Consider the following 26,203-nt stretch of genomic DNA (forward strand, 5'->3'; position numbering starts at 1 on the left):
ATGTCCTTGTAGGATCCAAATCCCATTCTCCTATAGATGAGAATAGTACATCATCCACACCGTGTCTCCAGCCAGGCTACTTTCCTGTCTTCATAAGGAGGGGGCCTTGGATGTTTAGGCAGCCATCTGCATGTCTTCCTGGAGGGAGTCATATTTGGCTGTTCTCCAGGTCTGTGTTCTTTCCCTGTCTGATTGCTGAGGACAAACACAGAAGATTGGGATGCCTGGATACTGACTGGAATGATTTCTATGGGTTGGTTTGTGATTTTTTCTACCTCCTACCCCACTACCAAAGGATATGCCCAAGTCCTAATTCCCTACCCCCGTGCCTAGGAGTATTTCCTTATTTGGATACTGGGGCTTTGCATGTGATTAAGTTAATGTCATTAGGATGGGACTCAATATATTATTTGTGTTATTATAAAAAGAAAAGACTTGAACACAGATATCCAGGAAGGATACTTCATACAGACACAGGAGAAAGACAATTACCTGAAGATGGAAGCAGTGATTGGAGGAATGGTGCTCCTACCCGAGAGTGACTGGGGCTACCAGAGTCTGGAAGACGTAGGCTGGAACCCTCCTCTACAGACTTGGGGAGGGGCATGTCCCTGCCAGCACCTGGATCTCAAACTTTAGCCTTCAGAATTGAGTCAATTAATTTTGGGGCTTTTAAAGGTGTATTTATTTGAAAGGCAACGTGACAGAGAGATGGAAACATACAGAGAGAGAGATCTTTCATCCATGTTTTGTTTTCACTGCCCAAATGGCCACAGCAGACAGGCTTGGCCAGGCCAAAGCCTGGAACTTCATCCAGGTCTCCCACATGGGTCAAGGGGCCCAAGCACTTGAGGCAGCTACTGCTGCTTTCCCAGGCTCATCAACAGGGAGCTAGATAGAAAATGCAACATCTAGGACTCAAACTGGTGCTCTGATATATGATTCTGTTGTGCTGAGTGGCAGTTTTAGCCACTGTGCCATAATGGTCACGCTCATTTTCATGTTCTTGCTCATCCAGTTTGCACTGCTGTGTTATAGTACTCCTAGGAAATGAATACATTGGTGAAGTGACTCATGGGACTATCCTTAGGGAGCTGGACCTAGCATGCTGGAAACATGGATACAGGACATTACCCTGCCCTAGACTCACCATGTGACCACCTAGCTTTGGCTCCTATAAGCTTTGACTCCTCAGAGTGGTGTGTAGAATCCACAGGACAGGTGGGAGGTCTCTGCAGCCATCATGGACTCCTGAGACACTGAGAAAGTAAAGGGGGTGGCGTTTGCTGATTTCTATCGAAGAAGACTAGGTAGATGCCAAGTGTGACCCCTATTTTCCGACTTGAGGACCTGCTGAGTGTAAAGGTAAGGGGAGCCAAGTGGTTTTTTCTGCCTCATCTCATCAAATAAGTTAATCATATTCTTCAAAACCTTTGGGCTTTCCTCTCCAATTTGATGGCTAATTTTCAAAATGAAGAATGTTTTCTCACTAGAAAAGGCATCACTCATGGAGAATGACAAGCAGAGACAACAACGAAGGTCAATGCCTTTCTTTCGCTGCTGTGTCCCCTCTCCTCTCTCCTCCCCATCTTGTATTTCTCCAAGGAGGCCAGTGAGAGTGGATGGGAGGCAGAACACTCAGGTGACCCAAGGACAGCTGCCACTGTAGTGCTTTCCCCCTCTCCCCTGAGCGTGGGTGGGCCCTGAGTGGATAAGTCCCTTCAAGGGGATCTGCAAGTCAGGGAGGGAAGACGTCAGACACATGCTGTGGCTGGCCTGGAAGACATAAATCACTGGCCGGGTTCCAGCTGCAAGGAACTGAACTTGGTCAGCAGCCACATCAACTTGTCGGCAGATCTGAGCCTCCGAAAACACCCCCTGCCCCAACCACTGCAGCCTAGTGAAACTCCAAGCAGAGGCCTGCGCAGGGCTGTACCAGACACATGATGCATAGAAACAGTGTTCTCAGGATCAACGGCTTCAAGCCCGAATTACAGGGCTATCTGCTAAGCACCAACAGATGACGGATATGCTGATGAACTTGCTTTCCTCAGCTTGAGAAAAAAACAACATGCTCCTTCTTGTTTTCTCCCCCGTCACACTGCCCCACCATCACCACCATGAAATACATGCAAGGATGTTGAAGTGTTCCAGTAATAAGAACAGCAGGTGTCAGGACATTTGGGTGAAAGCATGACCAGCAGGCAGAGAGAGAGCTTCCTAAGACCCCGGCATTGTTCCTTTCCCTCGTTGTTGGAGGGGGCTGAAGGTGAACTTTTCCACCAGTTTCTGTGTGCCCATGTGGGCTTGGGTGTTGGGGAGGGTCTAAGGAGACAAACACCACAAATAGGAGGAGAGGCTGGCCATTCATTCTGGATCAAGGAAGGAAAAAAAGAAAAAAAAATGAATATGCTTCTCCAAAAACAATCACAGCCAACCAGGGCTATTGCAGAATCAGAGGTAGTACAAGGAGTGTCTCATTGAAACCCCAGGCAGCCTGAGGGCTGGGATGACATGGTGGGAGGTGTGATGTCCAGGATGTGAAGGTCAACAGGGAAAGTTGAGGCACCCACAGACTAACAACAGCGCTGTGCATGAAACACAAGGGAAAGATCAGGATTGTAATTAGAGCTGGGCCATTGATGTAAAGGCCATGGAAAAAGGCATGATCCTTGGCGGAGCTTGAGTATGCTCCCTATCATTGCTAGGACAAATGCCCACACCTCTAGTGGCTTAAGCAGTACAAAACTATTTGTCTGACAGTTCTGGTACCCAAAATGGGGCTTGCAGGGCTAGAATCAAAGGAACAGCAGAACATTTTTCCTCTGGATTTAGTCCACAGCGATTCATTAAAGCATTTGTTGATTCACTCATTTATTCAGCCAATATTTATTTGCCGTGGTTCCAAGCATGGAACTAGGTATTTTTTGGGGTGAGGAATTAATGATTCCCATTTCCTGCTCCATAACCAAGAAATCTGTACCCTGTTACGGAAAGAAAGGAATTGAGAATCCTTAGAGCAGCATGAATGGAGGAAATAACACTTGAGGAAAAATCCTGCAGAATAGGTCAAATGTAGGCCATAAAGAACAGCCTTGGCTGAGGAAATGTCAGGTGCAAAGGTAAGTGGTTACAGAAAGTTTTGACGGATTCAGAGAAGAATGAGAAGTTTCAAGAGATTAGAACACAGGGAGTGTTGGACAGCTTGGCAAGAGATAGTTCTCAAAACATAGGCTGAGGTCAGCATAAGCAGGACTTGGCAGGCGCACAAAGTATTTATGATGCTTTTCTATCCACAACCGGAAGTGCTGCTCGATTTTAAGTAGGAACACAGCGTCATTCAATGCAGGGAGACTTGCTCTAAAGCTGTTGTGGAAGTCTTGGTCTTGCTGGTTTCAAAATGTGACCTTAGAGTTCAAGGTTCCACAGGATACAAGGCTCAGAGTGGGGAAGTATGTGAGCCATCTTTGTTTTTACCCAGAGCACCAGACCTGATCATTTCACACCTTGGGTTTCCGTGAGAAATGTTTTCCTCTAAGATTGGTTAGATGCCATTGAGAAAGGGTGACTGGGATGACAGTCTTGGCTAAAGTTCCTAGTGAGGTTGACAAGCAAGCAGAGGCCAGAATTGGAGACCCTTTCTTTCCTGCAGTGTCAGGGGCACATGGGGCACGGAGGCGATGAGGTGTTTCTGGCTCTACCTAGTCAGATCTGACTTTGCAGGGAGTTTGTTTAAATCTAGCATGTGGCATCCTTATTCCTATAGGGTTAGATGCCAGGAAATATAAGGAGACTTGAGAGCAAGTATACAGTAAGGAGATTAAATGTTGCATTTATTTGTGGTATTAAACGACCTGAAATCCTTACACAGATTTTTCATACTACACACTCCCCCTAGACTTTGTGAAAATGCCTTGTCTACCCTCTATGTTTGCATGACTGAAGCCCAAAAGAGCCTGCCACCTCTTGGAAATGTTTTGGTAATGTGGGCTGAGATGCTCATCCATTCATTGGTTTGGTTTGGTTGGTAAGTATGCTTTAAGTACTGCTAGAGGGTAGGAACTCCAAAAAAGATCAGACACAGTCATTGCCCTAAAAAGATCCACAGTGTGGGTTATGATCTGCAGTAAGGAAGAAAATAAGGGTTGGGGAGAGTGGTTGTGGTTGTGAGGGTCCCTGAAAGGAGCCAGGTTGCCCGGGGAGAGGCCACCTCCTCCCCATTGTATAAAATTCCCAGTCCTTCCCATGTCCCCCACTCCTACAGTGGCTGTCTCAGACTGCCATCACAAGGAGGAGTGCCAGGGAAATGCCAAGTCCTGTGTTGGCCTCAGTTGAGAAATGTGTGCACTCAGCTGGGACTCAAACCTGAGACAGTCATGGGCTTGTTGGGAACTTGGGGAGAAGACTGCAGAAAAGTCTCTCCTTTCCTTTTTTTTTTTTTTTTAAGACTCATTTATTTATTGGAAAGTCAGATATACAGAGAGGAGGAGAGACAGAGAGGAAGATCTTCCATCAGATGATTCACTCCCCAAGTGAGCGCAACAGCCGGTGCTGTGCCGATCCAAAGCCAGGAGCCAGGAACTTCTTCCGGGAATCCCACATGGGTGCAGGGTCCCAAGGTTTGGGGCCGTCCTCGACTGCTTTCCCAGGCCACAAGCAGGGAGCTGGATGGGAAGTGGAGCTGCCTGGATTAGAACCGGCGCCCATATGGGATCCCGGGGTGTTCAAGGTGAGGACTTTAGCCGCTAGGCCACACTGCCGGGCCCTCTTCTTTCCTTTTTAGCCTTTGAGTGCCACTCTAAAAATGCTGTTTTCTTCTTCATTAGAGTTCTCAACCCAGGCTGTATTTGAGAAAGTAGAAAAGTAGAAGAATCTAATGTACGGGTTTTTATTATGGTCCCAGATGATCAATGTGGACAGCCTCAAATTTTAAAACAACACAGTCCAAATTTGGGGGTGGGGGAGGGAATGCTCAAGCCAAGGGGAGATCCAGGGCCAAATTAGAAGGACTATTTAGCAAATCTGGCGAAGATTTTGTAAACTGCAGGCCAGGAGTTTTACAAGGAAATCACCAAAACTGCGCAATTAAGCTGTGCCCTCCGCTTTCAACCTACATCTCTTTATACCATGAAGAATTTGAAGCCTGCATGCTTCTGGATTGCCCTGGTGAATGTTTAATTTCCAGCTCAAGAAATTCCATGTCAGGAACGTGTCCTTTAGTGTTCTCAGATGATGCATAAAGGAGTGCCACTGAAACAACCCAATCCTTTTTACAAAAATGTGTGTGTGTGTGTGTGTGTGTGTGAGCACAGAAACATCAAAGAAAAAATATGGGAAGGAGAGAATGAAAACATTATAAATTGCAATGCATGAATAAAGAGATTACAGGGATTTCTTTATCTCCCTTCTCCCCACACACTTGTGCCCCCATGCCACACACATACACTTTAGGCTTTCTTTTTTCTTCTCAATGAATTTTTTGTAATTTTTTTTTTCTCTCTCTCCAAGTAGCCACAATGGTAGGAACTGTGATAATCTGAAACTAGGAGCCAGGAGCCTCTTCTGGGTTACCCACATGGGTGCAGAGTCCCAAGGCTTTGGGCCATCCTCCCCTGCTTTCCCAGGCCACAAGCATGGAACTGGAAGAGAAGTGGATCAGCTGGGATACAAGCTGGTACTCAGATGGGATCCCAGAACTTGCAAATTGAAGACTTCAGCCACTAGGTTACTGTGGTGGGCCCCATAATTATTTTTTAAAATGAGATTTGGGCTTTTTCTTTTCAGAATCACTATGAAAATCAGTTTTTTAAAAAAAATCCATGTAAAGGAGAAAAATCAGCCTCGCCTAAGATATATGAAAATCAGAAGACGTAAGGGACATGCTGATCTAGACACAAGCCCTGAGATGTGGGAGATGCCCAGTAGAGGGTACACCTGCTGCAGCATCAGTCCACGTAAGGTCTTTTCACATCACCTTACTTTTTAACAGAAAGCACAGAATGCAAGTTTCATGCAGGTGTGGCAGCATGATTTATGAAGATATTAATCTGCAGTTCAATCTTGCCACTGTGGGTATTTTCCCTATTCCTAGTACTCTCACGGAAAGACAAGCAGGGTCCCTTGACCACAGGGACTCTGTGCGGCTGCCACCAGGACCCAGGATAGGAAATGCAGTCCCTGTCTGTGGATTCACAGAAAGAAAGCATCCTAACAAATTGCGTGTGTGTGTAGCTGTGTTGGGGGTGGTGGAAGGTCGTGAAGAAAAGGTGGGGTGAGGCAAGGATGTGGGTTAGTGGGGAGGAGGCTGAGATAGGGTCGTATGCTCTGACAAAAGGGCTCTAGGATACTAGGGGTGATGATGTCTGTATCTAACTCTAAATGACTTCCTCATAGATATATGTTTTGGTGGCTGTGATAGTTTCAACTACAGGGGCCATCCATTGCCTACTTCCCAACTCTGGAAGTGCTCAGCTGATATGAAAGTGAAATGGCCCCTTGTCAGAGATGGCTGCTCCAAGCACCTTGTCTACAGGGTTTCAAATAACTGAAGTTCTCCTAAGTCCTGTATAGCAAATATCAGGATGGGTTTGTATTGCTAAAAATGGCGACCTGTTAGACAATACCTCTCTTCCCACATGCAGCAGATGTTGTCAAACATGCCACCTGGGTTCTGTTGCTTTTACATGCTGGGCAAATCAGCATCCAAATGCCAACAGGTCCATTGGCTTTCTAGGGGATTCTTCTGTCACCAGAATCCATTTTACTGTCTGTGTGGCCAGGCAAAAATGCCAGGGAATTAACTCCTTTTCAGTAGCCCTCAATCAATAACTAATCAGAGGTGGTGCATAAATATTGCAGCTCCTTCATCCCTCAGGTAGGATAACTCAAAGGTGTGTATTCTACATTAGCTCACCACATTTTTTTCCCACAGATTTAAGCTCTAGATGTCCACAGTGGTAACTGGCTTGACAATACTTCCTTTATTGGCTGGCCTTTCTTTGTCAGGCTCACTTATCTACTCTTCCATTTGTGATTCCTTTTTCTCCTAAATGAACTACTTGATGTTAAACCCTGATTTAAGGGATAACCCAAATGGAGCATGAACAGACCGTAAGAAGTCAGCAAGACCCACATCTGTAGGAACCTGCAGGTTGAAGCTCTAAATGATCTTGTCTCTAGCCTTGGACAAGAGAGACTTGATAGTTTGATTTCAAGAATGTTGCCTTTGGAGTTTTGAGATTGGTTTCAAGAGAAAGTTTCAAGTGAGGTGGTGGTTGGGGATCCCTGAAAGGGGTATCCCAAGCCTATAGATTGTAGAAACCTTTGGCTTACTTTCTTCAAAATATTGACAAATGTGCATGCACTTGACACCATTTGTTCTAAGATTTTCACTCTGTGGGCAGGTTAGAAGAAAAGTAGTACTGCTGCCCCACTTCAGCTTTTCTGGTAGCAAAAAGAACATGAAAGCTATGTATATTGGCAGAGATTTATTTTCAATAGCAAAGAAACAGTATTAAGCAGCAAGAACTGTGGATTTCAGTGGTTGGGCACAACATCCTGGTCCATTATACCCCAAGAAACCATAGTAGCCTTCAAGATGCCATATTGGTCTCAAGAAAGACACAAGTTGATGATCACTGAAGACATCTTCTGGGTTTCTGTTTGAATGTCTGAAATTCACAGCCCATTCCTCACTTGCACACAGTCTCAGGAAGAGAGCATGCAGAATTTTCAGTAGTAACTGAGATCGACTTTACCATGGGCTCAGAGCAGATTAAGTTAAATATAGTAAAATAAAGGTACAGTTCAATTCTTGCACACATACTTACGTATATTGACATTTGACTTCATCTGTGCTTTTGCACCATTTATCAAATCCATACCGTGTACTGAGTTGTCGGATTTTTCTAAAATGTGCATTGATTTAACTCACTCTTAAATCCTTTCCCAGCTCCAGCATTTCTGCAGTAAACCAAGGGTCTGCACTGGGGGACTCCGCTACACTACCTGGTGGCCCTCGCTGTTCGTTCCTGCAAGCCCTTATTCCACAACCTCTGGCCCTCTCTCAAACAGAACGATCTTCTACAGCCTCAGCTCTCAGAGTAACATATTATTCAAATGTCTTCTAATTCCTCAAAGGGAAAGAACAAAATCCTGTAAGACACTTCTGGAAGTGGTCTCTTTCCTGAATACCTCTATATATTCCACCTGGACCCATCTGGGCCCCAGGCACAATATCTTCTGCCTTAACTGAGTTTATGTTACTGTAACAATAATACACATTGAGTAATCCTTAAAGAAAGAAACCTACTTCTGCCAGTTCTGGAGGCTGTGGAGTCTAATACTGAGGCATTGATATATACTGAGGGCTTTCTTGCTACATCATAACATAGCAGAAGGCATCACATGCTAACAGAATGCCTATGAAAGAGCTTGATTTTTATAACTAATCCACTTCCATGGGAATCACTCTACTTTTGTGAGAATAGCATTATTTCATTAATGGAACAGAAGGTCCATAGTCTAATCACTTCTTTAAAAAAAAAAGAGTTATGTTTTTATTGGAAAGTCAGATTTTCAAGAAGTAGAAACAGATCTCCCATCTGCTGGTTCACTCCCCATTGTGGCTGCAATGACCAGAGCTGAGCTGGTCCAAAGCCAGAACCAAGAGCTTCTTCCAGGTCTCCCACATGGGTACAGGGTGCCAAGGCTTTGGACCATCTGTGATTGTTTTCCCAGGCCACAAGCAGGGAGCTGGAAGGGAAGTGGAGTGTCTGGGATATGAACTGGGGCCCATATGAGATGCTGCATATGCAAGGTGAGGATTTTAGCCGCTAAGAGCTGGGTCCCACATAATCACCTTCTAAAGTTCCTCTCTGAGGAGACCCTTAAAACTTAGCAGTCTTCAGTATCCAGAAAGTGGTTTAGATCTCCCCCATCTGAAGCAATCTACTCACCTCACCCTCTCCATTCTTCTTCTCACTTTCTTCCTTCAGCTTTCAGTTCAAAGAAAGCTTCAGAAATAAAGCCATGCTGGGACATGAACAGCCCCAGGTTGGCTCACTATTCTTGGTCACTGTGGTAGGGTACAGATGATCCCCCAAAAGATGTTCCAATCCCTAGAAAGGTAAACAGTATATGGGGAAGATCTTGTCAGTGTGATTAAATTGAGAATTTTGGCGTGGATACTTTTTCCTGGATTGTCCAAATGAACTTTATGTGCAATCACAGGTAACTTTGAAGTTTGGAGTGATACAGTCACAAGCCAAGGGCCAGAATCTTTTGAGAATATTTTCCTCAAAAAACCTCCAAATAGAGTGAAAAAGTGATAAATTTGCATTAAGTCTCCGAGTCTCTGGTAATTTCTTACATCAGTCTCAAGAAACCAATGCAATCATGTAGCAGGTGTCATCACTTGTTACGTGTTAGGGTGATTCGGTCGCTGTCTGTCTGTCCTCTCAAGTCAAGGGTTCTTAAACTGAAATCTACTGAGCAAAGAATTCAGAACATCCATTACTTTGCATAATGCTTACTTTCATACAATTTGTCCAGAATTCAGTCTTTCTGTATGTAAACAACAAAGCTCGGTAGCATTAACTGTACCATGACTTTGCTAACAACAGGCGCTGAAGATGTATTCATAACTCCATTTTTGTGAATATTTGTTTCTCACTCATCACTGCTACGATATGTATTTGACTTATGACTAGACCTAGAAGAGGCTCCTGGCTTCTGGCTTCAGATTGTCTCAGCTCCAGCTGTGTGGCTGCTTGGAGAGTGAATCAAAGAGTGGAAGATGTTTCTTTCAACCTCTCCTCCTCTCTGTATATCTGACTTTGCAATAAAAATAAATAAAACCTTTTTTTTTTCAAAAAAATGCATAGACTTCATCAGCTGTCACAAGGGTCTGCGGCATGAAAAGTTAAGATTCCTAGGATCCATCTTCAGAAAGACAGAGCTCTTGTTACTTGTTCACCAGAGAATCCTGAGCATCTAAAAACATACCTGCTGCATATCAGAGACTCAACAAACATTTAGTTGATAAGTAAATGAATTAGTGAATGACTCATCAAAAAAAAAAAAAAAAACAGGGCTGGACTGAGAAGGGAAATTTAGCACCATGAGTGATCTTTGTTTCAGAAAGTCGGCACCAAGGGGAGAGCAATCTCAAGCTACCACTGAGAGGCTTGTTGAGTATTTTAGCCAGAGATCCAGAACAGTTTGCCTATTTGAAGAGGTTTCTCTTCATCTGAGCCAATAATTTCTTATATACTTGGAAAGGGAAAAGAGACTTCAGCTTAGTCAGCTGGAGTTCTAATTATCTACTGGCACATAACACACCACTTCATACGTGATGGCATAAATAACAATTATTTTCTTATGTTCATGAACTTGCTGGGTTAGAATTATAAATGGGGTGGGGGAGTGACAGGAACAGCTTGTCCTAATTCTACAATGTCCCTCTTCCACAATGTGCTTCAAGTACTAAGTCTTAAGTGACTGGGTGAATCCATAGCTGGGTATTGTAATCATCTGGAGGCTTCTTGACCCATATGCCTTGGGCCTGGGCTGAGATAATGCAAAGACTGGGAACCCCTGGAATGGTTTATCAAAATATCTACATGTGGCATGTTCTGGTACCTTGGAGTTATCAGTTTGGCTGTGTCCTAGCAGGGAGGGGTCCTGAGAGCAAGTAGCCAGAGAATAAGTACTTCATGAGGTCCTGAGGGATCCATCTGACATTTTATGATCTGGATTCAAAAATCACACCTGCAACACCATTCCATCAAACTCTTGGTCAGATCACTTACAAACCCGATCATATTCAAGGGAGAGGACCCAGATTTCCATCTTCAGGGAAGAATTTAAGGCTTGTTAAAGAATCCAAGGACTGAAAAACAAACAGTATAGCCAGTTTGGAATAAAACGTGTTAAAGGCACATGGCCCTTGTATTTGAGACCCTATAGGAACTACTACCCTTGAATGATTTGGACCTTCATCGAATGCAGATGAAGCTCTGGATGTTTGATATTGACTCAGTTCAGGAATGATTCATGTGATGGTTGCTGCCACATCCTAAGGATGAAATGGAAAGGAAGACAGCTGAAATATTAATCTATAGAGGCCTGTCTTTTCATGGGGTCTTATAAATTATACAAAGCAAGTCACTGGTTCTAAGTGGATTAGCTGCCCATCATGAAGGCAAGGTCATGGACCTATGCTCTAGTTAAGGAAGATTGTTCCTCTCTAGCTGGAATGATAATATATCTAGAGAAACTTTGAACTCAAATGTGAGTAGGCAAGCTAAGCTGAAATTTCTTCTCATGAAACAAATTTCCTCTCTTTGAGGCAGAGCAATAATTTCTTAAATTCCAAAGAAATGAAGTAGCAAGTAAAAAAAGTATACCAAAATTTTAGTTCCCAATCATAGAATATAAATCTAATCAGCTTTCTGAATACCTTCAGAAGTGAAATCCTGACTACAGTGACTTGGCAGTGGTCCACCTAGGTCTTTGGAAATTATTAGATTATTAGCATAATGCTATTAGCATAATGATGATTTTCCTAATTATGTGATCATATAGTGCGTTTGAAGAGTTCCTTCAAAATTTTAGGGGAAATATTAATAGCTATTATCTCATTTTATCTTCATAATCAGAACTTGAGAGGGAAAAAAAACCCAACTATCTGAAAGATAGAGAAAACGGGACTCTGAGAGGTTACAAATTGTCCTAGTTTAGCCAACAATTATTGGCTAGACCAGCTTCTAGAACCACACAGTTATCCTGGTTGCTAGCAGAGAATATTATTCCTGCTATTGCCTCGGTGGCGCATTGGTAAATGTCAGCTCCCTATGGAGATATTCTCAGTCCCTTCCCAGATATGGGCCCTGAAAAATCCAGACCAAGGCGTGAGAAAGCGCAGACACGTACATGTGCCTTGCCAGGTGTTTTTCACAATCCTTAAGATATCCCATAAATCCTTTAGGACCTGTGGCTCTGCAGAGTATGGTGTACAATTACAAAAGGCCCCTAGGATTCCTTTCCTTTGCTGTGATGACAAGATCGAAGTGATCTCAGATGCCTCCCTACACATTGCCCTTTGTAGCTATGTCATTTTCCTTGGGCTGGATTCCCTCTTCATAAAGTTCATGATTTAGCTACTGGCACCAGGCAGTCACCTATGGGTCATTTCAATACTTTTCTTCTCCTTCCTCCAATATCTAACTCTTCATCAGTTCCTCTCTTGGTGTTCATGAACATGCTTCTCAGCCACGGGTATATAGGTAGATGTTTAACAACCGCTGCTTTCAAAACAAAGTTGTGGGGTTTGCCAATTCCTGCTGTGTAAATTCGCTTGCTACAGCTGATCTCAAGGTAAAATGTGATGCCAGTGAATGTTGAATTCAGAAAAAAAAGATGCACACACTTCACTCTTGGAAGCTAGGGCAACCAGCTCCAGCACCCTACTGACTCACTGCCTGTTCTCCTATGACTCCCTGCTGGGATTGATTTTCGTTCACACTGAATCACTTTCCCGTGGGATTTATGCAGGATCTCTCCAGCTAGTCTGTCTGTCTGCTGCTGGAATCAAGCCACATCGACTCCTCATTCCTCAGCTACTTACAACTCAGCAGCCAAAGGGAACTTTCCAGAAATGTTTATCTAATCATGCCTCCCTGCTGCTTGCTGTCCAAACCTGGTTCCACGGCCTAGCAAACAGGAAGGTACACAAGTTCTTTTAAGAGCAGTGGTTCTCACAGCTGAACTGACCATGGATTCTTTTTAAAATGTTTCCTTTCCTGCTTATGGAGTGTTTGTACTAACTATAATTTTTTAAAATTAAAGCTTGGTTTTATTTTGTTGGAAAGGGAAAGACTGAGAGAATGTGTCAAGGCAAGGAACTCCATCTGGGTCTCCCTTATGAGTGAAAGGGACCCAAATACCTGTGCTATCATCTGCTGCCTCGCAGAGTGCATAATAGCAGAAAGCTGAATTGGAATTGGAGGTGGGTGGGATGCCATTTCAATCATGCCAAATTGGGATGTATGCATCCCAAGATGACTTCACTGGGTGCACCACAATGCCCATCCCTACTTTCAAATATTACGTACCTTGACCACTGAGCTTTTGAGTGCTCTCCTTAAATTTTACACCCAAGACAAGTACTCAGGTGTACCCAGGGAGTTTTGAAAAAGCCTTATGTCAACATAGTGCTTCCCGCTTATCAGAGCAGACTCTCTAGAGGCCCACATTAAGAGTCAGACATTTGAGAGCTCTCTGGTTGACCCTGACACACAGTCCTGCTTGAAAACAACTAGACTTGCTTTTCTTGATTTCATCTCTTGCCATGTGATCCAACATTTTTAAAACCCTGGAACACATCACACATTTTCATACCTGCAAGCACTTGTACTTTTGTATTTGTACTTGCTGCCCTCTTTAAGTAGTTGCAATAGTCTGGCTGCCTTTGCTTTTCACTGAAGTCTCCTTCTTTATTCCAAACTTTTTTCCCTGTGATACTTCCCTGGGCTTCCTCCATTCCACATTGTTAATCATTCACTGTATTAGTCATTTACTGCTATCTAACAAATACCCACAGACATGGGAATCTTGAAACAACCTATATTTATTAGCTTACAGTATCTATGGGTCAGGCATTTGGATGCAACTTAGCAGGGTCCTGTCCATGAACTCGCAATTGCGTTGGCAGATAGGCTTAAGGTCTCTTCCAAATACTTGTGTTCTCCTTTTCAAACCCTCTCCTATAAGGTAAGGACTTGAAACTGAGTTTCTTGCCTGGCTGGCACTTTTTTTTTCTCTGCTCCATGCTTTCATGTTCTTCTCTGTGTCAGGTTGCAACCCTGCAAAAAACAATTTCCCAGACTCCTTTGCTAGCTAACTTCCAGGCGTTTTCTTTTAATGGGAATAAGTGGTGGGAACAGAGAAAGCTAAAACATTCTAGAAGACATTTTCCTTTTTTCTATCTCTGGTGTCAATAGTGGGTCACTCCCAGCTCCAGTGCCCTCAGTGACTCAGAGTTCTCTGGAGTTTCAGCCATGGCTCTGTTCAGTCATGTCAGTGGTGGACAGACCCCCAGGTTGAGCTCTCTGGATATCTGGTGCTTATATGGAGTTTGGCCTTCAGGATCTTTATTAAGGACCAACATCCGCGACAGGGAGCAGCAAGAAGCAGGGATGGAGCAGTAGGAGAGCCAAACTGTGAGGCAAGCCAATAGGAAAATCTGGAGCATTTTAGGAACCATTAGGTATCTGACTGTGAGCCAAGATGATAGTCTTGGAAGGCAAGATCTTGGGCAAGGTACTGTGTTCTGTTGAGATAGAACCCAAAGAGGGCTGAAAATTGGTAGCTGTATTTATGTAACATTCCCAACAGCGGGGATAACAGGTGTTTCTTTGAAGGGAGTTCTGAGTGAAGCATCATGGTACTCCCCATACATCCCTTCTCCTACCTATTCAACTCATATGTAACCAATTCCATTTGTCCAGCTTTTTTCCTGGCAACATAGATATGTAGAGCACAAGGTGCTGTCTTGGTTGAACATGACCTGATACAAAAAGCATAGTATTATCCAGGAAAAGAGGTCACTGGACCAACGTAGTTCCTAACAGACAACAGGAGAAAATTATTTATCTTAGACACACCGTGCTGGATCCCCACAAAGGTGGTGATTTTTTATTTGGAAGGCACAAGAGAGAAGGAAGAAAGACTCGCACCAACCAACTGGTCAGCTGCCTTTAAGCGCTTCCCAGATGCTCTACCCAGTGACCAGCAGAGACTGGAAAATGTGGTTTTGATTTGACCATATTGCCACCCCAAATAAAACAGCATTTTGTTTGTCAGGAAGAAGGGGAGAATGAATATTTGATAGGCAATTAGCACTCTTTGCCACAGATGGTGATAGTAAATTAGCAAATTTTGAGTATATTCTTTCTTGCCAAAACTAAAAGTTGACATAATTATGGCTATTCCCTTGATTTTTAAAAATTGTATTTGTCTGTGAAACCCAAAATCCAGATCCACTGCTCTTAATCATTTCTGTGTATGAGCTCAAACTAGGATATACATGATACTTGGATAGAAATAGCAAATGCAATCAAGTCATTATAGGTTGAATTGAAGATGAGAAAGACTCTGGACCACCTAACTTCCAAGTCACTTTCCTTTGGCTTTGCTGTGGTCTTTTGATCTTTGTGCAGCCCCAGAGAGGGAATTTTGACAATGGGTGTGGTATCGATATTGGGAAGGAAAGTGATGTGGCACCCTTGGGCTCACAGATTTTTAGCCTGGTCTCCTGCTCTTGCTTACAATCATCACAATAAACCTGAGTGACTTCCTTTCCTAACATCTAGCTTATATGTTGTCTTCATCCTCTTTCTTAAGGAGGGCCTCCTGCCAATTGCATTTCTTGCCAGTCCCTTATGGCCATTAGAAAAATCCCAGCTAACTTTCCATGCCCAATTCAAATTTCACTTCCTCTGCACAATTTCCTAGGACCCCTCTAACTGAGCATAGCACCTCTTCTTTGAGAACCAAGAGAAGCTCACTGATACTCTATGAAGAAAATGACTGTGCTTAAAGCACAATATGGCTGCTTGCCTGTAAGTTTGGTTTCTTTAGGTCAAAATCTTTGCCATATGCATCATCATGTAGTCCTGTGTTTTGAGTTTCTGTAAAAGGATAGCCCACATAGGGAACTTTATAAAGGAAGGGGGCAGTATTTAGCTCATAATTCTGGAGATGCAGGAGCCTTGCAGCAGGATCTGCTCAGTTCTGGTGAGGACCTCATCACAGATAGCTGGCGTCACAATGGTGAATGCATTCATGGAGCAGCTCAGATGGTAAGACAGGAAGCCAAAGACAGGTTCAGGGGCGAGGCTGACTTTTTTTTTTTAATAGCAACCTGGTGTCATAGGCACTAGACACGGTCTGGCAAGAACTAACCAGCATTCTGATAGAACTACTTTGATTTCTTCTGAAAGGTGACAGCTGCAATGACCTAACCATCTTCCACAAAGCGCCACCACTAGAACATTCCACCATGTCAACACTACCCTATCAAAGGTCAAGCTTCCAGCATGTGAACCTTCGAGGTATGCACTTCAACAATATCAGAAACCATAGCATGAGGGAAGGCTTGCACTGACAATAGTACCTGGTCCATAAAAAGGGACTTTAGAAAGTTCATAGGAAATGCATAATCTGGAAAAGAAAATGATTTGCAGATTTTAGGAGCATTGGAATCAAAATAAGCACATCTTTTCATTGCATTTGACACAAATGTTTTGCAGTACTCTCCCAGAAGACACTCAGTATATGTTTGTTCAAAGAGCAGATATCCAATAAATGCAGAATGAATAAATATTGTCATTCATGGATACGGATTAAATGGATGAACACATACAAAAATAAATGGGAAAGGGGAGATCTGAAGGGAGAGAAGGAGAAAGCAGGAGAGAGAGAAAGAGAGGAGGGAAGGAATGAATGAGTGCCCTGCAGCTCTGGGAGATAAGCTTGTGTTGGTACGGGCATTGACAGCCTCCAGGCTGGCTAACTCACAGACTCAGCAGTGCTCACACCTTCTCTTTGTCAGATTCTCCCTAACAGGAACCTCTCTTGTCATTGCTCATTATCTTCTCCATCTCCAAGTTGCCTCTTGTCCTCTTCCCCACAGATACAGAAGAGAATCCAACTTAGCAGGCTCAGCATGACCATGGGCTGAGAACCAGACTCAGCTGCCGGCAACCAGCGAGCCACTGGGCTGGACTCCCTGAGCACAGAGCTCTATGAGGTGAATGAAGACAGCAACAGAATCCAAGAGGGCCCAGGCCAGCTGCATCTGTCATTTCACATGAACAAATGTCTTCCGACAACTGGGACGGACGAGTGATCAGGACACATTTCAAGGCAAAAGGAAAAGCAAAACAAAACAAAACAAAACAAACTACCTTGGCAAAATACAAAGGAGACATATTTTGTTGAGCTTTAAAGTAAAAATAACAAAATGCAGTCAACTAAGCAAGCCACTAACCAAATAAGCAAATAAAGAAAATCCAAATGAAATAATTCCTGCACCTTCACTTATAAAAGCAGCTTTTTTTGTTGTTAAGAGTAAGCCTGATTTTTTTTTTTCAAGACTACAGTTGTTTTTAGTAGGTATCACAGAAATAAATGGGCAGGCTACAACTCTAATCCCTTCCCTCTCTTTTTCTCTCCCCCTCCTTCTTTCCCTCCTTTCTCTTTCCTTCTTCCCCTCCCCCCTTTTCTCCCTCTCTCCCACTACTTCTCCTCTCTAACCTTTTACCCCCACAATCCGTCTGTATCTTCTCATGATTCTTGTCTCCCACATCCCTTTCCTCCCCACTCCTCCTCCTGGATTCCTATTCCTGATCGCTGGGCAAGGTCCTGGTGCAATTTCCCCTCTCTAAGGTGTTGTCCTTTGATCAGGAAAGAAGCAGAAATCACAGCTCCCACAAAAAAAGGCCCAAATTGACAGCTATGATGTCAGCCCGGAATTACATTCTCCTCCCATGATATCAGACCTAGGGCTATAATCAGATAGAATATTTTGGTACAGAAGACAGTTCATTTCAAAGCATTTGATAGGCATTAACTAATCTACCCTCACCAGCGAGGAAGGAGGCTTCCCAGTATCACAGAGATATGGTTCTCAGCCCCTCAGCACACGCAGTATAACCCTTTGTGAAGGGAGCAGGGAGGCAAAGGAGAGGGAGGCCGAACACAAGGTGTTTACCACACTAACTCAGAATTCCTTGTGCAAGTCCTGTTTCCTGCAAAGATGTCTCCTTATCAGATGCCAGACTCTGTTTTCTTCTATTTCAAGCTTGAACTTAACTGAGGTCATTATTTCCACACATTTCTCCTGTGTTTGGAAGATGAGGCTGCGTGTGTGGGGCGGGGGGAGATTTCTACAGGATTAATGAAACAAACACCGAACTCTTCACCAACCCTAAAGTAAGGCAGTGTGTGTGTGTGTGTGTGTGTGTGTGTGTGTACAAAAGAAGAGGGAGTGAAAAGATGGGTGCATGGAACTAACACTGCATGTGGGTGTGCCCTAGCCCATCATTTGAAAAGCAGCTACTGTCATCCCAACAACATGGCCTTAAGGATGCAATTGGATTTCTATTTTTGGAATGTTCTGCTTTGTGAATTCTCAAGGTAGCCCTTGACTATACAAGGCTCAAGGTCACTGAGTGTTTCTGAAGATGCTGATGTATTGGCATCTTCACCCAATGCCCATCCTAACCACATGTTTCCCTTCTAAAAACTGCAACATCATGAGTGGATTTCTCTCTAGGCCCATCTCAGGGTTGGTAAGGGGTCTTAGACAGTTAAGTACTTCCAGCACTTGGTGGAGATCTCTGCTGGCCGACTATAAAATGCCAGGCACCACAGCTCCATGAGGATGTCTGCAAATGTCAAGTCTGCATTCCACTTTCCCTTAGTGACTCAGAATTCTGAAGCCAGGAGACTCAATAAATATCACCTGGGATCACTGGCTCATCTTAGAGGTCAGGAAACTTAGGCCCAGCAAAGAGTGGTAGTTCTCAAGAAGCCATCCTGTTAGACCTTGGTTCCTTCTAGTAAGCTCCTAGGCCACCTGTCAGGATTGTGTCAGTGAATACTTCATGGTCCAGAGTCCTTTCTTCGCAGCTGACTCAATCAAATGCGCTCTTATTGATGAAAGTTCAAACTCCTTTTTGGTCACTTTGCCTGAACTTCCATACCTTCTTCTCAAAGTCCCTTTTGAATTGGTAGCCAGCCCTATAACACATTTCCTTCCTCTGTTGGGAGGACAAAAAATGGATCACTGGCCTAAGATGTACCAATTGAAATTCAAAACCAAATGTCTGAGATCTGAGGAAACCATTGGAGTAAGTCCTGGTCCAAGTCCAAATGGCTGAGAACCTGCAGCATCAGTGTTTAAGGGCAGACAAAAATGAATATCCCACTTCAAGAAAAGAGCAACGTCACCCTTCCTCTGCCCTCTCATTCCTTTAGGGCTGTCAATGAATCGGATGATACCCAACCACATCGCTGATGATGGATCTTCTATTCAAGTCACCAAATTAAATGCTAATATCCCCTGAGAACATACTTTAGAGACACACCCAGAAATAATATGTTACCAGATATCTGGGCATCCCTTGGCCCAGCCAAGTTGACACATGCAATCAAACACCACAAAATGAATGACTCTCCAGGGCACCTGATTTTTTCCATATAAAAGAAGAAATAGAAAATGCCACTCACTGAGACAGAACGAGATCATCTCAAAACACTTTCTGGCACAAAAGGATTCAGGAGTAAAGAGGCCTATTAACTGATTCTTAATCCAATTTTAAATTTAGGTTCCAGGGGCCCGGTGTGATGGCTCAATTGGCTAATTTCCCCCCCTGTGAACACCAACACCCCATATGGGCCCCAGATTGTATCCCAGCTGTTCCATTTCCCATTCAGCTCCCCTCTGGCAGCCTGGGAAAGCAGTAGAAGACTGCCCAAAGCCTTGGGACCATGACCCATGTGGGAGACCTGGAAGAAGCTCCTGTCTCCGGATTGACTCAGCTCCAGCCTTTGCAGCCACTTGGGGAGTGAACCAGCTGATGAAAGATCTTTCTGTCTCTTCTCAGTAAATCTGCCTTTCCACTATAAATAAATAAATAAATAGTCTTTAAAAATACTTAAATTTGGGTTCCAGTTCTCATGAGTTGTACTGTCTTCCTTGCTTTGGAGTCTTTGAATTTTGGGTGGCAAGTACAAATTCTTTTAATAAATACTCCTTTATCGTTTGAGGTAGTTTGAATAGATTTCTCTTATTTGCTTCTAAATCCATATCTTACTCATACTTTCATTTTTGTCAACATTAAATACAATGCCTTCAGTAATAGTTATCTATGACTATAAAAAAAATTACTCCAGCCCTTAACAACTAAAAACAAACAAAACATATTATTTCCTGCTGCTAAGGGGCAGACTCAGGTTACTGAATTTGACTTAGCTGAGTGCTTTGGCCCAGTGCCTCCCACAAGGCTGCAGTCACAGCCTCCCTGAAAACCAGTGGCGAGACTCATCATGAGAAGGATATGCTTTCATGCTCACACACATGGTTTTTGGCAGGCTTAGAATCCCCTTCCAAGCTTGTTCACATGACTCTTTCTACAGACTTGTCTCATAACATGGCAACTGACTATCTGCTCCCAAGCAAGCTAATCCTTCCTGGGCAAGCACCAGGATCCCATAAGGGTGACAGTTTGTGTCCCAGATACTCCACTTCCCATCCAACTCCCTGCTTGTGGTCTAGCAAAGCAGTCAAGGATAGCCCAAAGCCTTGAGACCCTGCAGCCACAAGGAGACCCAGAAGAAGCTCCTGGCTTCTGGCTTCCAATCAGCTCAGCTCTGATCATTGCAGCCACTTGAGGAGTGAACCAGTAGATGGAAGATTTTTCTCTCTGTCTCTGCTTCACTCTATAAATCCGCTTTTCCAATAAAAATAAATAAATCTTAAAAAAAATTAGAGAGAAAGTGCCCAGGCCACAGGCCATGGTCATTTTATATCTAATATTGAAAGTGGCATCCCATCATGTTTGCTAAAGCCCATCTGTTAGAAGTGAGTCAGTAGGTCTGCTTCTACTGCAGGGGAAAAGATTTCACAAATGCATGAATACCTGCAGGACTAGCTAATGAGTGGGAGACCCTCATCGAGGCTTCATGCCTTACCCTCCCAGCTCAAATTCAGAACTAAAATTTGTGGAATAAAATTTTACTGTAAGCACTCTATTTTCTGAGTCCTTTTTTGTCTCTTCTGGAACACTGTTGGATTGACTATATTGGGCTCTTAAGGCAGCCCACTTTCTAGCAAAATGTACCCAATGATGACTGAGGAGAAAATTTCACTGTCATATAGATTACAAATCCCTTTGAAAGTAGGATCCACCTTTATATTTATATTATGTTGTGAATAGCAGTTAGTCAAGGAAGATACCATCATTGGTTGAATGGATCCCAGTGGTTCAGCAGAGAGAGTTCCGATGTGAATCTCTGGTACCCAAGTTCTAATTGTGGCTCAAGATCACCTATTTGTCTTTGAACAAGTTACACCTTCTTGGGGCCTCACTTTTCTCCCTTCATAATAGAGACTGGTCCAGAACTTTAAAGACACTCTAATGAGTAGAATAGTTTAAAGTCTTCCCTCTTTCAATTCCTTCTGGAGAACTCAACCAAACTGTTGGGATTGTTTTCTCCATTTGCTTGATTCACCTCTTATTTCAACCACAGTTGCTGTGGGCAAACTCACCTGGACCTTAGTCTCTCCATTTTCCTTCAACCGATGACTCTTCTGCTGTGTCAGAGTTGGCCTGGACCAGGCTCTGAACAGATTGGAAGTGAGGGAATATCACCAGGGGCCCTCTGGTACACAATCACTCCAGTCACCCATCTTTTCAGTGAGCAGCTTTCTCTAGACTTCGGTTAGAAATTAGCCCCTATGTCCCTCCATTATACTGAGGTTCTTTACTCCCCTGTCTCAGGATCCTCATTTGCCTTCATTCTTGGCTAGAATCAGCCTCTTAAATCAAGCTCCTTAACAGAAGGTTTTCTTTGGTCATGATTTGGTTTTAAGTTAACTCAAGTTAAGACAGGAGGCCACTGCCTTCTCTGTCATTAGGATTGAATCACAAGGAAGTTTGGGCTAAACAATCGGTGAACATGACACATGTGAAGTTCCAACTAGACTGAAGCTCCTCCTTCTGACCTTCCCTGGAACAAAGTTTTAGAGAGTGCAATGAAGGGGAAAATGAGGGGCAGGTTACACTCATCTACACTGCCTGGCACTCCAACAGCAAGCTGCCTGGCCCGGCGCACCTACAAGAACCTGGGACTGTTTCTGATGAGGCAGACAATAGCACTCCTGTGCCATGCTGGGCTCCACTGGGCATGCAGCAGATTTCAGAACCACACAAAGGCCCCTACAAAAATAGAGACATTGGGGAGCAGAGCAGATCCTGGAGCCAAGTGGAACAGTGAAGCCACCTGAACAGCAGATATTCCATAGAGGTCATGGTCATACCCCAGTGGGTCTTTACCAACAGTCAGGTCTGAGTAGTGGCTGAGTTGGCAGGGAAGTCCACGGGGGCCTGGGAGAGGACATGACTCTTCACTGACCAGTGTGCATACATATTTTCAGGGGAGACTTGAAGGACCCAGAACACAGGATGGGAACACTGTAGAGCTCTCCTTCACCCACAACCAGGAGCAGATAGCACACTGCCGCTTCACACCCATCTTAGAGAGGACCAAATACAGTAGAGTGGAAGAGATGGAATTTCTGAAAGCAATTGTTTCAGTCACTGAAGTGGATCAGGCTTACCACATCAGAATCAGGTGCTGTGCCCACCTGCACTTGTGGGACCCGATCTCTGTGTGTGTGTGTGTGTTGTACCTGTGTACTGGAGAATTCCTTAGTACAACTAAGTGGAGTATGCAGAAATCTTTTAACTCCTCATGGATACTGGTGTGGCAAGGTCTATGGCTTCTGTCTCCGGGTCCAGGTCCTCCCAGCTGGGACAAGAAGCTTGCCAGGCTCTGGGCAGGCTCATTTGGGTTGCAAATACCCACCCGCCGCAAAGCCACTGCCAAGTGTCTGCCTGCACCTGGGAGGCACAAGTCAGAAATCTCAACACACTCAGTGAGAAGTGTGAAGGAGGGGAGGAGGAGTGGAGGCTGTCGGCGTGGGCTCCTTTCATTTCTGTGGGCAGTCTCTTCTTCCCTGCCCCCACACCTGGGCTGTATCAAGGCTGTGTGTGTGTCCCCCTGTCTTCCCTGGCCTCCTCTGGGACGCCTCTTCTGCCATGACAGTTGCTGAGGGTTCCCCAGGGCAGGTCGAAGCATGATTTGCTTTTCAAGCTCGGCCCACTTATTGATCTCCTGTCTGAGAAATGCCAGCAGCAGCCGGGAGCTCTCCCCGCGAAGGCACTTAGCTTGGAAGCCTATGGTATCTGCCTGTATAAGCCCTCCCGCCTCCTGCCTGTCTGGCTTTAGAACTCCCCCCACCCCCACCTTGGGAAAAGTCTTCTAAGATGAGATGGCAAGAATCAAACAGCGACGTGCTTTGAACACCGGGCCGGGAACCAGATTTAAATCGGGGAAAAGCCATAAGCTCAGAGCCAGTGCATTTCACTTGCTGCCTTCCCTCCCCCTCTGAGTCTTGTCCCCGCGTGGACAGGTAAGGAAAGCTTTCTGAGGAGCCTGGCCAGGAGTAAGTGCTTGCCCTGATGTTGGAAGGTGGGGCTTTGGTCCAGGAGCTGGGCAGATAAAGGAAGGTTCATTCTCTCAACTGCCATTTCTTGTCCCACACCCACACTTAAGACAATTTAAATGCAGGATTGGGAGGAGGGGAGGGGAGGGGAAGAGAGGGAGACTGTGTGTTTAGTGGTTAAACCTTTTAAAGTTTAAGTGTATAAACAGGGCCTTCTCCGTATCTGTCTCGAGCAATTCCCATGACAGTTACAGCGAAATTACAGAAACTGGGTCGTTTATATAACCCTTTGTATTGTCAAAGCACATTACATGTCTGCTTTCCGGCACCCTGCTGAGCTGTCTTCAGCTGTCAAATCCCCATACTGCAGCTCAACACACTGAGGGTGAAGGACTCTGGCAATGCACACGTGGGGAACCCCGGACCCTCAGGTGCAACAGCTGCTGTGAAGAGGAGATTTCAATTTCCTCAGCGCGCGAGTCCCAGAGGGAAAGCTTTATGGAACTCTCAGTTTCCCAGCCAAACGCTTTGTCACCTGGCTAAGGGGCTGTTCCCATCTCTGACCCCCCCCCCCCGCCACCGTCACATACACACACACATGGGCAGCCACAACATTTGTCTTTTATTCTGGACAGGGTTGAAAGAGCTTATTCATCTATTCATTCATTTGAAAAGGATTTATTGAATGTTTTCTGAAATACTCAGACTATGAATAATAGGCGCCAGTCACCGTTTTAAAGGATTTGTATAAATTAACTCCTTTCATCTTAATCTAAGCCAAGGAGGTAGACCCTGTGCTTATCTCCATTTCATAGATGAGGAAACTGAGGCTCAGAGAAGGATAGCAGAGGCTGTGATGCATTGGCCCGATGTCCTTACAGGACTCAGGCATTCATTTACTCCCCAGCTGCCTGAGAGAGCTCTTAACACATGCTCTACCTCTTTCTTCAGGGCAAGCCACCCCTCTGACAGGGTCATGAAGCACTATAAAGGTCCTCCACAACAACCCAATTCAGGATGATGTCACAGGCCACCCCAGTTTCAGAGGGTTGCTTTGTGACTAAGTTACAGGCATTCAACTGCTCCCTGTCCCAGCTCTGCTTTCCTCACCCACTGCTGTTGATCCCCAAAGGACTCCCCTTCAACTGGTGTCTTCATCTCCATCATCTCTATCTCCTCTATCTCCACCTCCTCTCCAACCCCATCTCCAAGTATATTTCTCTGGGATCTTACCTGGGATATGAGGATGAATATCAAGTAGCATGAAGTTCAACAAGGTCAGGGGGTTAATGCACAGTAGTCATTTTACTTACTTCCGTATTTATGGAAAAGCTGCTCTCCATCCAACCCTGAGCTTGGCACTTCATCCTCATGCCTTCACTTTCAGTCCTGGAGGTCTCACCATACCCATGCTGCATTGAAGACACCAGATGCTAGTCCTACTCAGCAATGGGTTGGGGACTTTGGTGTAGGATTTGAGTCTGGCTCTCTTAGACTCCAAAGCCTTGACCTACCTGGCAGCTCCAGCCTCAGTCAACTCTCCACTACTCCAACCAATCTGTGCTATTGTCTCACAGGTTCCTTCAACATCAAGAAGGAGTGCAGAGGGAAGTATTATCATCTCCATCTTAACAGTGAGATAATTCAAGCACAGCAAGTTAAAAGAACTTATCATGTTTAAGGCTAATAAAGTAGACACTCATGTTCCATGTCTCCAATTTCTGGTGCCCTGAACTTGCCCATGACACTGACTCTTCACCCAAAGATTTATCTTGGGAACAGGTAGCATGCTCTTCTGTGTGACACTTTACTTCTGTCCAGGAAGTGGTCCCATCTGTATCTTTATTCTGCCTCTCTGCTTCAGTCAGGATTAAATATCCCTGTATCCCACTCTAGCATGGGTCTTCTGATCACAGCTGCACAAATGAGGATGCTGAGACATGGACTGATGGTCATGATCACCATCAAGTCCCATGGCAGAGCTTGAACTTGAACACAGGTGTTCTCACAACAAGCCCAGTGCTCTTTGTAGCCTACCCTGCCCCATTTGTTCCCTTCCCAACTGCTTCCCTTGCTTGACTCCCTCTGAGTTGTGCACATGTATATCAAGAGGCCCACTGTTAAAGGAAGCAGTGGGCACCCAATTGTGGGGTAATTCATGGTGTGATATTGGGGACTCTGGGAAATCCAACCAAATTCAATATGTTTTCTTCGATGTTAAGATGGAAAATCCCACCTGTCCTCAGCTTTTGCAGCTGGTCATTGCCTTTTACCTAAAACATTCTTTTGACATGCAAAAAGCAGCTAGAGAGCCAAACTTTGTGGCCTAGCTGATGCAGCCACTGTCTGTAAGGACACTGGAACCACTATACCGTATGGGCCGTTCAAGTCCCTGTTGCTCTGCTTCTGAACTAGCTTCTTGCTAATGCACCTGGGAAAAGCAGTGGAAGACAAGTCCAAGTGTTTGGGCCCCTGTCACCTACATGAGATACCTGGATGGAGCTCCTAGTTCCAGTATGGCCCAGTGCTGGCCATTGCAATCAGCAGATGGAAGACATCTCTCCCCACTCCTTCTGTCTCTCCCTTTCTGTCTATTCTGTCACCCATGTGAGAGACTGATGAAGCTCCTGATTCCTGTTTTAGGCTTAACATAGTCCGGGCTGCTGAAGCCATCTGGGGAGTGAACCAGCAGGTAAAACATGCCTCTGTTTCTCTCTTTCTAACTTTCAAGTTAGTAAACAAATCTTTAATGAAAAATGGAGAAAAAAGAAGAGACAGAGCATGAGTGTATGGGCAGAGATCTTCTGTGTCCTGATTCAGTCCCTAAATATGCCCAATAGCCTGGGTTGGGCCAGGCCAAAACCAGGAGCCGAAAATTCTAGTTGTATCTCCCAGGTAGGTAGCAGG

Source organism: Ochotona curzoniae, unplaced genomic scaffold, assembly GCF_017591425.1.
Source record: "Ochotona curzoniae isolate NIBS_2020 unplaced genomic scaffold, NIBS_Ocur_1.0 contig_1274, whole genome shotgun sequence".
Classification (NCBI taxonomy): domain Eukaryota; kingdom Metazoa; phylum Chordata; class Mammalia; order Lagomorpha; family Ochotonidae; genus Ochotona; species Ochotona curzoniae.